The following is a 13,873-nucleotide window of genomic DNA, read 5'->3' as shown; positions in this document are numbered from 1 at the left end:
AAAAAATGTTTCCGCACCAAATGCATTGAAGTTCAGTAATGCATTATTTAATTTTATTTGTTATTTTGACGTATACGCTTTTCGTAATAACTTATTTATAGTTTTAATCTACTTTAAAACACTGTGCAACAAAATTCAATTTGTTTCAAAATGATGGGAAACACCGAGTAGATTATGAAAGTAGAGCTAAAAATATGAGACACGTGTATCGGTGTTTTTAAAGTTTACGTCGGAAAGTAACCAAAATAGGCGGGGCAAGTTCCGCCCATATTTCAATTTGTCGAAATATTCGAGTTTAGACATCTGGGAATTCTTGCATTTCAGGTATATAGTGTCTTTGACAACTTTACTTAGGAGGGTGTGGGAAATATTTTTGTTAAAAATTTTAACCCTCATGCGGTTCAACAAAGGGGTCTTTTTTGTCCTTTTTCGAAAATCTTTCAAAAACTCATTAAAAATGTGATCGTATCAAATCCGAATATTCTACAAAATTGTTCGCAATAAAATTTTACTATAGGTCTCAGAATACATCAAATATGTAACTCTTGTCTAATCGCCAAGAATCTCTAAAAATGAAAAACACGTTTTAGGGTTAAAGTCAGACTTCATCGGAGTTTATTCAAAATTGTCCCACAAACCATAATTTTAGAGAGATGATGTCAAAGACAAAAACATTCTTCGTCAAATTTCACCATAGGTCGCCAAAGAAATGAAATGTTTATTTACATTCTATAGCATGAAAATATCAGTATCAATTTTGCTGAAAAAAACATGAAAATATTTACCAATTTTTTGATGAACATTTTTTCCTTCTTTTTTCTAGTTGATACATGGAAGTAATATAAAACTTGGTGATAGGATGAAAAAATCTACACAAAATTTCACTATGAGTTTTAAAATAAACCGTATATCTATGTACACTATTTCCTTAAAAAATTAGATTACAAATTTATATATATTAGGATGAAATTATATGTTTTAATTTTGGACTGTTAATTTTACATAATTCTATACTGGATAAAAATCTAGCAAAATCCTTTACTTTTTGGGAATATTGTTAAAGAAAGAAATATTCCTAAAACCTATATATCAAAAACAAGTGCTGCTAAGAATGTTATATGTTATGGTTACAGATTTCTTTTATTCAGAAACTCATAATGAAATTTCATTTGGAACATTTCTTTCTTTAACAATATTCCCAAAAAGTAAAGGATTTTGCTAGATTTTTATCCAGTATAGAATTATGTAAAATTAACAGTCCAAAATTAAAACATATAATTTCATCCTAATATATATAAATTTGTAATCTAATTTTTTTAAGGAAATAGTGTACATAGATTTATGGTTTATTTTGAAACTCATAGTGAAATTTTGTGTAGAATTTTTCATCCTTTGACACTTTTCACCTATAACCAAGTTTTATATTACTTCCACGTATCAACTAGAAAAAAGAAAGAAAAAATTTGCATAAAAAAAATTGGTAAATATTTTCATGTTTTTTTCAGCAAAATTGATACTGATATTTTCATGCTATAGAATGTAAATAGACATTTCATTTCTTTGGCGACCTATGCTGAAATTTGACGAAGAATATTTGAGGCGCTCAGCGCCAAAACGGCCTAACCCACATAGAGATGGTTTTGAGAAAAACGAAGTTCAAAGAAAACAAGTTTTTAAAATATTTTTATAATTTTTTTATTAATCATAAATACATATTAGTTGTAATATTTGTTTAAGGTTAATCATTAGGTATTAGTTTACATAGATAAAGACTGTTTTAATCAGTTAATAAAAAAAATTAAAGTGGCTTAGGCCGTTTTGGCATCCATTTAAAAAAAATATATTGATAGGAACTGAGGGTTAGGCCATTTTGTCTCCATTTATTAAAACAAAAGTTATGCAGATGAATAATAAAAATAACTGTGAGCATTTTAATTGATACATATTAATAAAAATTATTGGTCTTCTTCCTGGATATCGTCATCTTCGGCTCTTGAATTTGTTTTAAATTATTATAAAATGCATGATTTACTCTTTGAGTTTCTGTAAATCCTTAAACTATGCAACTTTAAAGAATCTTCCTCCCGGATAAAGCGGTTCCAATTCAAAATTTACGTACTTGCTGGAGTTCCTTTTTGAAATATTAACTTCTTGAAATAAAACATTTATGCTATTTGAATATTTGTATTGCATTATAAATGGCTTTGCATTTTGGAACCGAAGGCACTGAATCTTAAACCATTCAACTTTTGAAGTCTTGTCTTCGGAGATTTTTCTGTTTGATACTAGTTTCTCAATTGAGGATATGCTTTTTATTTCATCTGTCGTCATCTTTACCAAGTGACATGGTTCCCTTTTTGCCGTGAGGATTACACGATCCCATTTATCAGGCGTAAAAATGCCCTTATAAATTTTTTTCCTTTTCAATGAGACCAAAATCTTGATCGCATGGTAGGCATGAATGGCCAGACACTAAAAATTTGTGGTCTATCCGTTCCACTGAGAAGGTCGAATTATTGACTATGAATGTGCAAATAGTGTTCATTCTTATGTTACGGTTTTGGCCACCACATTGATCGCGATACATTATTAACTTCTTACATTCTACATTGACGCCAGGGCGTAAGTCAACTTTATTATATAACCTTTGGTTTTTACTTACAAAATCTTCTCGAAAATTTATTTTTATATTATTTTTAAATATACTCCTGACTAAAACGTAACATGCCTAACCCACACGTATTTTTTTCCAGTATTCGATTTTGTCTATGTGGCTTAGGCCATTTTGGCGCCCACATTTTTTCAAACTTTCAGTAAAGGAAAAACGGTTTTCGAAATGTAGAATAACATAGGGTTAATCTATGCAATTGGGGATTTTTTAGTATGTATTGCAAAAGGTTCCGGTTCGTCCAGCATAGTCAGTTTGATTTTTTTGAAAATGTGGGTTAGGCCGTTTTGGCGCTGAGCGCCTCATTTATACCCTACACCACTATGTGGTAAGGGGTATTATGTGTTAGTGCATTTGTATGTAACATACAAAAGGAAGCGAGATAGACCCATAGTTCCTTCTAGGGATATACATAGAATCACTTTCTGAGTCGATTTATGCATGTCCGTCCGTCCGTCCGTTCGCAACATACAGGTCGCATTTGTTGACCGATTTCGCTGAAAATTGGGGAATACCATTTTTTTAGCCATCGGAAGATCAAGTTCGAAGATGGGATATATCGGTCCACGTTTTGGTATAGCCCCCATATAACGGTACCCCCCGATTTACGGTATTTTGACGTTTTCAGCTACATTTTCAGACCGATTTGGCTACAATTTGACATTTAGGGTTCTTAAGTGTCAATAAACATATATAACAAAACTTGTGGACATAGGTCCACGTTTTGGTATAGCCCCCATATAACGGTACCCCCCGATTTGCGGTATTTTGACGTTTTTAGCTACATTTTCAGACCGATTTAGCTATAACTTGACATTTAGGGTTCATAGGTATCATTAAACTTTTATAACAAAAGTTGTGGACATAGGTCCACGTTTTGGTATAGCCCCCATATAACGGTACCCCCCAATTTACGGTATTTTGACGTTTTTAGCTACATTTTCAGACCGATGTAGCTATAATTTAACATTTAGGGTTCTTAAGTGTCAATAAACTTATATAACAAAAGTTGTGGACATAGGTCCCCGTTTTGGTATAGCCCCCATATAACGGTGCCCCCCGATTTACGGTGTTTTGATGTTTTTAGCTACATTTTCAGACCGATATAGCTATAATTTGACATTTAGGGTTCTTAAGTGTCAATAAACTTATATAACAAAAGTTGTGGACATAGGTCCACGTTTCGGTATAGCCCCCATATAACGGTACCCCCCGATTTACGGTATTTTGACAGTTTTAGCTACATTTTCAGACCGATTTAGCTATATTTTGACACTTAGGGTTCTTAAGTGTCAATAAACTTATATAGCAAAATTTGTGGACATAGGTCCACGTTTTGGTATAGCCCCCATATAACGGTACCCCCGATTTGCGGTGTTTTGACGTTTGTAGCTACACTTTCAGACCGATGTAGCTATAATTTGACATTTAAAGTTCTTAAATGTCAATAAACTTATATGACAAAACTTGTGGACATAGGTCCACGTTTTGATATAGCCCCCATATAACGGTTCATTTAAGTTCATATTTTAGTATAGCTCAGATACCTCCGAAATAGCTATTAAAGACATTTGAAGTTCCCACGTTATGTACCGATTTTCGATATTTTGAAGATTCTAGCTAAATTTTTTAACCGAATTAGGAGTTATTTGACATTAAAGGCTCCCATCAAAAGCTGTCAACATAGGCCCATGTTTTATTATAACACCTATATAACAGTACCTCCCAATTTCTAGCCCACCAAAAATTGTCAACATACATAGTTAGATATAGGCACCATAAAAAAGCGTCTCCCGAATGAAGCATAAATGTACATAAACATTATCTGACATTTTAACGTACCCACTTAAGGTTGGGGACAGGAATGAAAAGTAATTATTCCATTTTAGTTCAGAACATTTTATGTTGGAGGGTATGAAAAGTTCGGCCCGGCCGAACTTAATGCTTTTTTACTTGTTTTGTCTTTGACATCATCTCTTTAAAATTATGGTTTGTGGGACAATTTTGAATAAACTCAGATGAAGTCCGACTTTAACCCTAAAACGTGTTTTTCATTTTCAGAGATTCCTGGCGATTAGACAAGAGTTACAGATTTGGTGTATTCTGAGACCTAAAGTAAAATTTTATGGCGAACAATTTTGTAAAATATTCGGGTTTGATACGATCACATTTTTAATGAGTTTTTGAAAGATTTTCGAAAAAAGGACAAAAAAGACCCCTTTGTTGAACCGCATGAGGGTTAAAATTTTTAACAAAAATATTTCCCACGCCCTCCTAAGTGTCAAAGACACTATATACCTGAAATGCAAGGATTCCAAGATATCTAAACTCGAATATTTCGACAAATTTAAAAATGGGCGGAACTTGCCCCGCCTATTTTGGTTACTTTCCGACGTAAACTTTGAAAACGCCGATACACGTGTCTCATATTTTTAGCTCTACTTTCATAATCTACTCGATTTTCCTTGTCATTTTTTTGTTGTCGCACAGTGTAATCAATACTGAACCGGGTAAATGTAAAAAACGACACTGAAAACGGAACAACATCTATTAGTTGTCTTTGAGAACCGTACTTAACATCTTGTGAGTAACATTTTTGTAGAATATTTGGATCTGGCAAAATCTCATCTTGCGGTAGTTTTACGAAAGATGGCACATACATAGAAGGAATTAACATATAAGGATGAAATGTCCTTAAAATAATTCGGCATTCAATTTGACTGAAGAAATGTAATCTCAAAACGAAGCGACTTATTGTAGGCCAAACATAGATATAAACTGTTTTCTCAAGAATTAGAAGGGAACATTACTCCATATACCAGAAACGTGACCTATGGCGAAATGTCCTTTTATGGGGGCTTTCATCCCCAAACCGAAATTTCAACACTCAGACATTGAGTGCCATTTTGTATAAAAGTGTTATAAACTAATTCAGCATTCTTATCTAATCGTACTACATTTCCTACTTCTGTCATCCCAATTCAATTGCCACTAGCCGTTTCTAATGCATACATTTTTGTATATTTTCTAAATATCTGGGCGGACATTCTCCTGTTTTAAAAATAAAGTTTTATTACGAACTTTGTTGAGTCCTTCATGCCTCTAAGAGACAATTGTAGAATCACTTGCTTTTCAGTTGACAACAATGGCCGTGTTGAGAATAAACAAGTTAACTTAATTTCGGGATAAATTGAAAAGTTTTGACATCAAATAGACCACTCCGCTCACAGAATTGCTCTGCTATTGTTTGCTTCTGTACAGTAACAACTAGGGATGCCAATTTCAAATGAAACTTATATACATAAGTATGTGTATGGGACTCATTGTGTAAAACTAATATACACCTGCTTAAAATAATAGTAACACTTTGTAATTTTCTTTGCCAAGTTCAACATTAAAAAAAAATGGTAATAGGCTTCTTCTTATAAAGGGGTTCCCAACAAAAGTTGGCATACCTTCCCTCTTTATTATGAAATAAACATCCGATCATTTTTCTCAAAAAAAATTTTTTTTTCTTTATTAGTGGTCATCGACGACCTAATAAAACACACAAACAGAAGCAATCAGAAACAAACCAGTGATGATGCGGAAAAGATATACAAGGCAATTACATATATTCCAGGTTTTTCAGAGAGGTTCTGCAAGTCAAATGTATACAATAAGGACAAATATCACATAGCTCTCAAAAACAATAATAATGTTAACAATATGTTTAGTAAAACTAAGTCAAAAATTAAAAAAGAGGACAAAAGCAATGTAGTATATAAGATTACATGTAACGGGGACAACACCAATGTATGCCAGAAGGTATATGTTGGTACGACAAAAACCAAACTCAAAACTAGACTATCCGGACACAAGTCGGATCAAAAAACTGACAAGCCATTAGAACAGAAAACAGCATTAGCGGCCCATTGTGCCTTAACTGGACATAAACCAAACTTTAAAAATGTAGACATATTAACACAGGAAACTAATTATAAACGACGATTCACTTTGGAGATGCTTCATATAATAGACGTACCTAATGAAAAAAGAATTAATTATAAGACTGATACGGACCACTGTGCACATATTTATAGGAATTTAGTACAAAAACATAGATGTAAAAAAGTTTAGTTTGATGGTGACATTGAACCAGCACAGGTGATCTCCAAAAAATGTAATATTTTTGTGTGATATTTGGTTGTTCATCATTTTGTAATATGTGTTTATATTTTTGTGAAATAGATCCCTGAAGATGATTGTCGATGACAATCGAAATATTGGAAAAATAAAAGAAGAATAACAATCAAAAATACATCGTTTTCTTTTTCAATTGACCTATAGCCAAACAAAACCACTAATAAAGAGAATTACATCAGGTCAACAATAAATAACAACAAAATTTTTTTTTCACTGAATACCAAAATATTACATATAATTGGAAAAGCCTTTACCTCAATGTCATAAAAGTAAAGCAATCAACAACCAACGTAAAAAACGCTCTACTAATCTTCACTAATGTGAAAATGAGTACGGGAAATTTAATGTGGCCGAATTGACGGGGTTTTGGCAAAAAGAATAACTGAACAAAAATTAGAACAACTATTTTTTTTATTTTTTTCTATTAAAATTATCTTTGTATTTTTTGATAATTTAAATATTATAACTCTTCCATTATTGTATTTCAATGCAATCCCTTTTTAATAAATACATAATAACACGGCAACAACATTTATGAAATATTGATGGATTGTAATCTCAATTGGTGACCAAAAACGAGATACAGAATTGCACTACAGGAATGTGTAATCTTTACTTTTTTATATGAAGGGAATGTAGACAGGGAAACAGTTCTAGAAATTGAAAAAAAAAACACAATATTAACACTGGTATGCATAGAGAGGGTCATACTAAAGGTGTGTTTAACCGTACCATGCCATTGTAAAAATCAGACATGGAATGTCTTAGTAATTTACCGAAAGTACGTTTTGAACGAAGTCCGCTTCATACAATTTGGAGTCGATTTAGCCATGTCTGTCCGTCTGGCTGGTTGATGCACATGATAACTCTCGAACGGATTAACCCATTTGGTCCAAAATTCTCAAGTGCAGTTTAGGAACCCTTTTCGGATCGTCGGGTACCTTTTACCAAAAGCTCTAACCCTGCCAGTACCAACTCAGATTACTGATGAACACGAAAACTTAGGAATTGAATATCCGATTTGCCCGAAACTTTGCATGTCGTACAATTTTTTGAAAATATCTTCATTTAATTTTATCACCAGCTGTGGGTATATCTGTTTACTTGTAGTACATATTTTTTATAAATTTATATTCTTATCAAAATATAAAGTCCCAGCAACATTTTATGGAAGTGGTTCCATGAGATGCCATGATTTCACTGGATTTTTTGCATTGCACAGGGTCCGATTTTCCGAAAAACCTGGCCAAAACTCTAAATATGAATAGATTTTGACCTAACCTTTGGTTCTTATGTTTTTCCGGCCGCTGATTACATTTTTGATATTATTTAACCCTCAGGCGGTCATTTAAGGGGTCTTTTTGTCCCTCCTCCTATAAAATGTGATCTTATCGGATCAAAATATTATACAAATTTGTTCGCCATCAATTTTTACTATGGGTCCTAGAATACACCAGAACTCTATACCTTATCTAAACTCCAGAAATATGCTAAATTATAAACACATTTTAGGGTTTAGGGCGTACTTCATGTGAGTTTTGGCAAAATTGTCATACAAAGCATTATTTTAGAAAAATGCCGTCATAGACAAAAATGTTCTCTGCTAATTTCACTATAAGTTGCCAAAGAAAAGAAATCTCTATTTGCATTACATACCAAGAAAATATCGGTATCAATTTTGCCAAAAAACCAAGAAACTAAAATAGGGTTGCAAGCTTCCACCATTTATACAGTTTTGGAAATATTTGAGTTTAGGTGTATAATGTCTGTGGTAACTACATATACTGACAAGAATGCGAGGAATATTTTTCTTAAAAAAATTAACCCCCGTGCGAGTCGTAAAAGGGGTCCTTTTGAAAATCTCCTATAAAATGTGATCGGATCAGACCAAAATATTCTAGAAATTTGTTCGCCATAAAATTTTACTATAGGTCTTAGAATATACCAAAACTCCAAATTATACCCAAACGTCAGAAAGTGACCCTATACTATATTCTGACATTCTGAATGAAAGAAAATCTGTACATACCTGCAAGACAAAATATCACATAAAAACAAAAAGTGCAAATATGTGCGATGGAAATTGGTAAAAAACCCTTCCTTTTTTTATGAAATGATAAATTACACGGCCCAACTCGATCTTACTCACAACTATTTTCATAATTTATTGTGAAAATTGATCTTGAAAAAAATTAACAAGTACGGACATCAATTATTAAAGAACGCACAATTCATTGGCGACACTGAACATCTTAAATACGTTTCACATACCTTTCATTACAATTACAAAAAGAAAATATTTAACCCTTTCGCTGCTTCTTTTTTGTTTTGATCTGAAAAATATATTTTTCCAATTTTATATATATCTAAGCCCACTAAATGAATAATCAAAACTAATTTTTTAACATTTTGTTTGGAAAAGTGGTTTTTGGACACTATGGCATAGAATGTATTTAAAGGAAAAAAACTAAAATATTCAAGTTTTTAATTAAATTTCATTTTATAGAAAACCAGGAGGCCTTATAGAAGAGGAAGAGGTCTTCTTATAGAAGAGCAGGACGTCTTCTAATAAAAGAGCAGAAGGTCCTCTCATAGAAGGGCAGGATGTCTTCTCCTGGAAGAGCAAAAGGTCGTCTCATAGAAGGACAGGATGTTTTCACATAGACGAGCAGGACGTTTGCATATAGAAGGGCAGGAGGTCTTCTTATAGAAGAGCAGGAGGTCTTCTTATAGTAGAGCAAGAGGTCTTCTTATAGAAGAGCAGGAGGTACTCTCCTTGAAGAGCAGGAGGTCCTCTTCTTGAAGAGCAGGACGTCTTTTCATAGAAGAGCAGGACGTTTGCATATAGAAGGGCAGGACGTCTTCTGATAGAAGAGCAGGACGTCTTTTCATATAAGAGCAGGACGTTTGCATATAGAAGGGCATGAGATCTTCTTATAGAAGAGAAGGAGGACTTCTTATACAAGAGCAGGAGGTCTTCTCATAGAAGAGCAGGGCGTCTTCTCGTAGAAGAGAAGGACGTTTGCATATAGAAGGGCAGGAGGTATTCTTATATAAAAGCAGGAGGTATGCTCATAGAAGAGCAGGACGTCTTTTCATAGAAGAGCAGGACGTTTGCATATATAAGGCCGGAGGTATTCTTAATGTATTCTTTTTAGTGTAAATTGATAATTTTTTTTCGATTTTTGGCCAGGTTTTTTAGAAAATCGGACACTGTGCATTGGTTAAATTTTTGTATTTAATAATTATTATTATTATTATTAATATTTACTGCAACTAGTTACAAAAAACTAACAAGCAATTTATTTCAAAAGTTTCAATTTAAAATTCATTTGTATTCTTATATACAATATTCAAGTATATTGTCGTTCTACGACATTAAAATTTCGGACCAGATCAGAGGGCTTACTTCTATTCAGTCTGCGCTCCAATCCAACGGGATCACCAAGGGATGATGCTTCAGTGTTCACGAGTACCCGTAAGCGGGTGTTGTGTTTTATTGCAATATCTCCTGTGTGACTGTTTTTACACCGAGATCACGATGTAAGTCGGTTGTACGTATGAACCATGGTGCATTAACGATGGACCTGAGTGCTTTATTTTGAAAGCGTTGTATGATACATATTTATATTGGTTCAAATGAAGTCGTGAACGATCCGATGTTTTCATCAGCATTTGAAACCATTCAAAGGAAGTCGTGAAAGATCCGATCTTTTCTAGGGATACGTAAAATCGATTTCGGTTAATCGGTTATTAGCCGTAAAATTTTTAAAAGTCGTAGTCGACTATTAAATGTGCGAAAACCGGATAATGATTATTATTCGTAGTCTGCTATTAAACGAAGTCGACTATTAGTCGTAGTTGATTATTGGGTGTGCTAAAACCGCGTAATCAACGGAACATATAACCACCAGGGTTCGCATCAACGAAAATGGTCGATTATATTCGATTATAATCGGTTTTCGGCGGTTAACGATTAATCGAAAGTCGACTTTTTCAACACTCTAGAATAATCGACTAACCGAAAATCGAGTTTTAGTTTTTTTTTCACAAAAACCGAATGATCGAAAAACCGATTATAGCATTTCACTGTGTATCCCTAATCTTTTCATCAGCATTTCAACCCATTCAAAGGAAGTCGTGAAAGATCCCATCTTTTCATCAGCATTTCAACCCATTCCATCGATTCAATAGAGATGAATTTTGTGTTTTTATTTATACACATGTATATTTTCTTTTATCTATCTAAATACGTTTAAAGTTATATACGATTTGTTATGCTAGTAAGTCCCAATCATTGAGGTAAATATAGAGTCGGACTGCACTCTTTGGTATTATAAAAGTTTCCTTGCCTGGTCTAGAGAACACTGATCTACAGAACCTTAATATCAAGTAGATTTGTAGATTCCTACAAAACAAAAGAGTATACATTTCCAAAATGTTGTAAAATAAAATTCACGAAATAGTCATCTACAGTTAAGTCCATGTCGATATCTGCACTGGTGATGGAAAATAAAAACCTTTTGTAAGATGAATCAAAATCAGTTGCGGAGGAAGTAAAATCTGTTGCGAGCAGCGGCGGTGCTTAAACTGCAACAGCTGGACGACAGGAAGTCGAGTACCCCACTAAAGTTCTTTACCTGTCGCTACCCACCCACATCGTTCCCGAAGACTGGAAAATTGCCCAGCTACTTGAGCCTGGCAAGAATGCTAGCAAAGGTGAATCGTAGAGACCGGTTTCGCTTTTATCGCCCGTAGCAAAGATCTTGGGGCTTTAGTCCTCCCCAGCATCAGAAATAACTGTTCAGTTGCCGATCAATAGCATGGGATCCGTAAGCAGCACAGCAACTACGCTGCACGCCATCTCCACACATATTAGTCGAGGACTCAATCAGAGCAATCCGTGCGATAGAACAGTGATAGTGGCGCTTGATTTTTCAAAACCCTTTGATACTGTCAAGCACTCCACGCTGTTTGATGTCATCGAACAGACTACGCTCCGGCCAAAGTTGAAACGTTGCATAATAAATTATATGTGTGGACGACAGTCGTACGTATAATTTAAGATCAAGAAGTCCCGTAGAGTGAAACTGCCGGAACTGTCTATCCTATACCTTTCCTGAATTCCAGCCACTGCAGATGGCATTGAAATCGTAGCGTATGCGGAAGATTGTTCGATCCCTGATGAAATTTGTGAAACGCTGAACTCCTTTTTGTCTGATCTTACAAGCTTTTTCTACGCTCTGTTCACCACCTGGGCGGTGTCATGGTCGATGGTAGCAGAATTCACACCAAAGACCCAGGCAGGCCAGGCCAACGTTACAAGAGATAACCCCTAGATCAACAAGTTTATAAAGCAGGTTTAAGTAGCATTCACATGAATGCAGTCGCAGATGCAATTAACAACTATCGCGTGAATGCGGTCCTCGGAGAACATCCACCATCTATGGCAGCTGAGGAACGTCAGCTGCCAGGGCAAAGCAGAGTAGTTTTGGGTCAATACGCTCGGGATAGTGCAGCCGTCTAAATTCCTATAGGTCAAAACTTTATGACACCGTGCTAAACACCAGCATGCGACACAGGGCCGCACGACATACTGCACCTTTTCAACTGCCCTACCAAACCTACTAACAAACTTAAGTATGTAGCTTTGTGGTTACAAACCATCGAAATAGCCACATTATTACAACTGATAGATCCAGAGTCATATTAAGCAGAAAAAAATGAACATACAAACATACCCAGCAAAATGTTCGATGTCATTCAATCATGTGTGCAAGTGATCCGGCATGTCATCTTTTTAGCATCTTCATCGATGAATTTTATATGAGCGTGGACCCCAAAAGATGCTATTCATTTTTGGATCCAAAGCATATCATTTACACCAATGCTTTGACATGTCATTTTCACCAAACCTTTGCAATGACATTATCATTACGACGAGAGTTTTGACAACGTTGTTTGTGATATCGAGTCTGCGACAACATCAAACCTATTGTAAATAATTAATATCATATATTAATCTTATACATTATAAATTAAGAAAAAATTTTATAAATAAAAACACAAAATTGAACTCTATTGGATCGATGGAATGGGTTCAAATGCTGATGAAAAGATCGGATCTTTCACGACTTCCTTTGCATGGGTTCAAATGCTAATGAAAAGATCGGATCTTTCACGACTTCGTTTGAACTAATGCAAAAGATGCCATGAAATCACGTCATCGCATGGAACCCCTTCAAATTTTGCTGGGATGATGATAAGATGACATGCCAAAGGATTGGTATAGATGTCATTCCACCGAGAAAGCGAAGATGATATGCTTAGGATCTGAAAATGAATTGCATCTTTCGGGCGCCACGCTCTTGTAACAAGAATGTTGCTAAAAATGACATTCTATTTCACTTGAATAGCATCTTTGGCTTCGAACATTTTGCTGGGGCTCTGCATATGTATGTTGCAATTTCACAAATATTTAAACTCGAAACCGAACACCAAATTTGATTGACATACTGACAGCCCTGAATCTACACTCTAAATACGAAAGCCTTGAAGCTTTGTTAATAAAAAATGGCTGGCATTGAATAAGAAGAAGGAATCGTTACATCCTTAAGTGACTTTAAGTTTTGTCCACACGACCACGTTGAAGTTTGCGTAACGAAGGCTTTGGCCAAAAACTATACATATGATGCGCTGTATAGAAGATACAATTAGAAACTTGCCTACTTTTTATTTACTAAGAGTTTGGTAATTTTCTCTTACGGTACTTGAAAACTTTTCAAATGTTAACAATATTAGCCGAATTCCATGAGTGGAAGGAACAATGGACGGATTTCACTTATTTACAAATATAAAAAAAATTGTGAGTAGCACAAATGAATTAAGTCAATGAACGGTCAATTTTAGCAAAGGATTTAATTACAAGTTAAGTTTTTTTTGTTAGAGCTCTATTCTAATCATGTTTTTGCATAAGGATAATGGTGTAAGCCCTCAATCTCCATCTTTAATATATGGCAT

This window comes from Musca autumnalis, unplaced genomic scaffold (genome assembly GCF_047663935.1).
Source record: "Musca autumnalis isolate F117 unplaced genomic scaffold, ASM4766393v1 scaffold_1, whole genome shotgun sequence".
NCBI classification, from domain to species: Eukaryota; Metazoa; Arthropoda; class Insecta; order Diptera; family Muscidae; genus Musca; species Musca autumnalis.
This window is presented reverse-complemented; position numbering follows the sequence as displayed.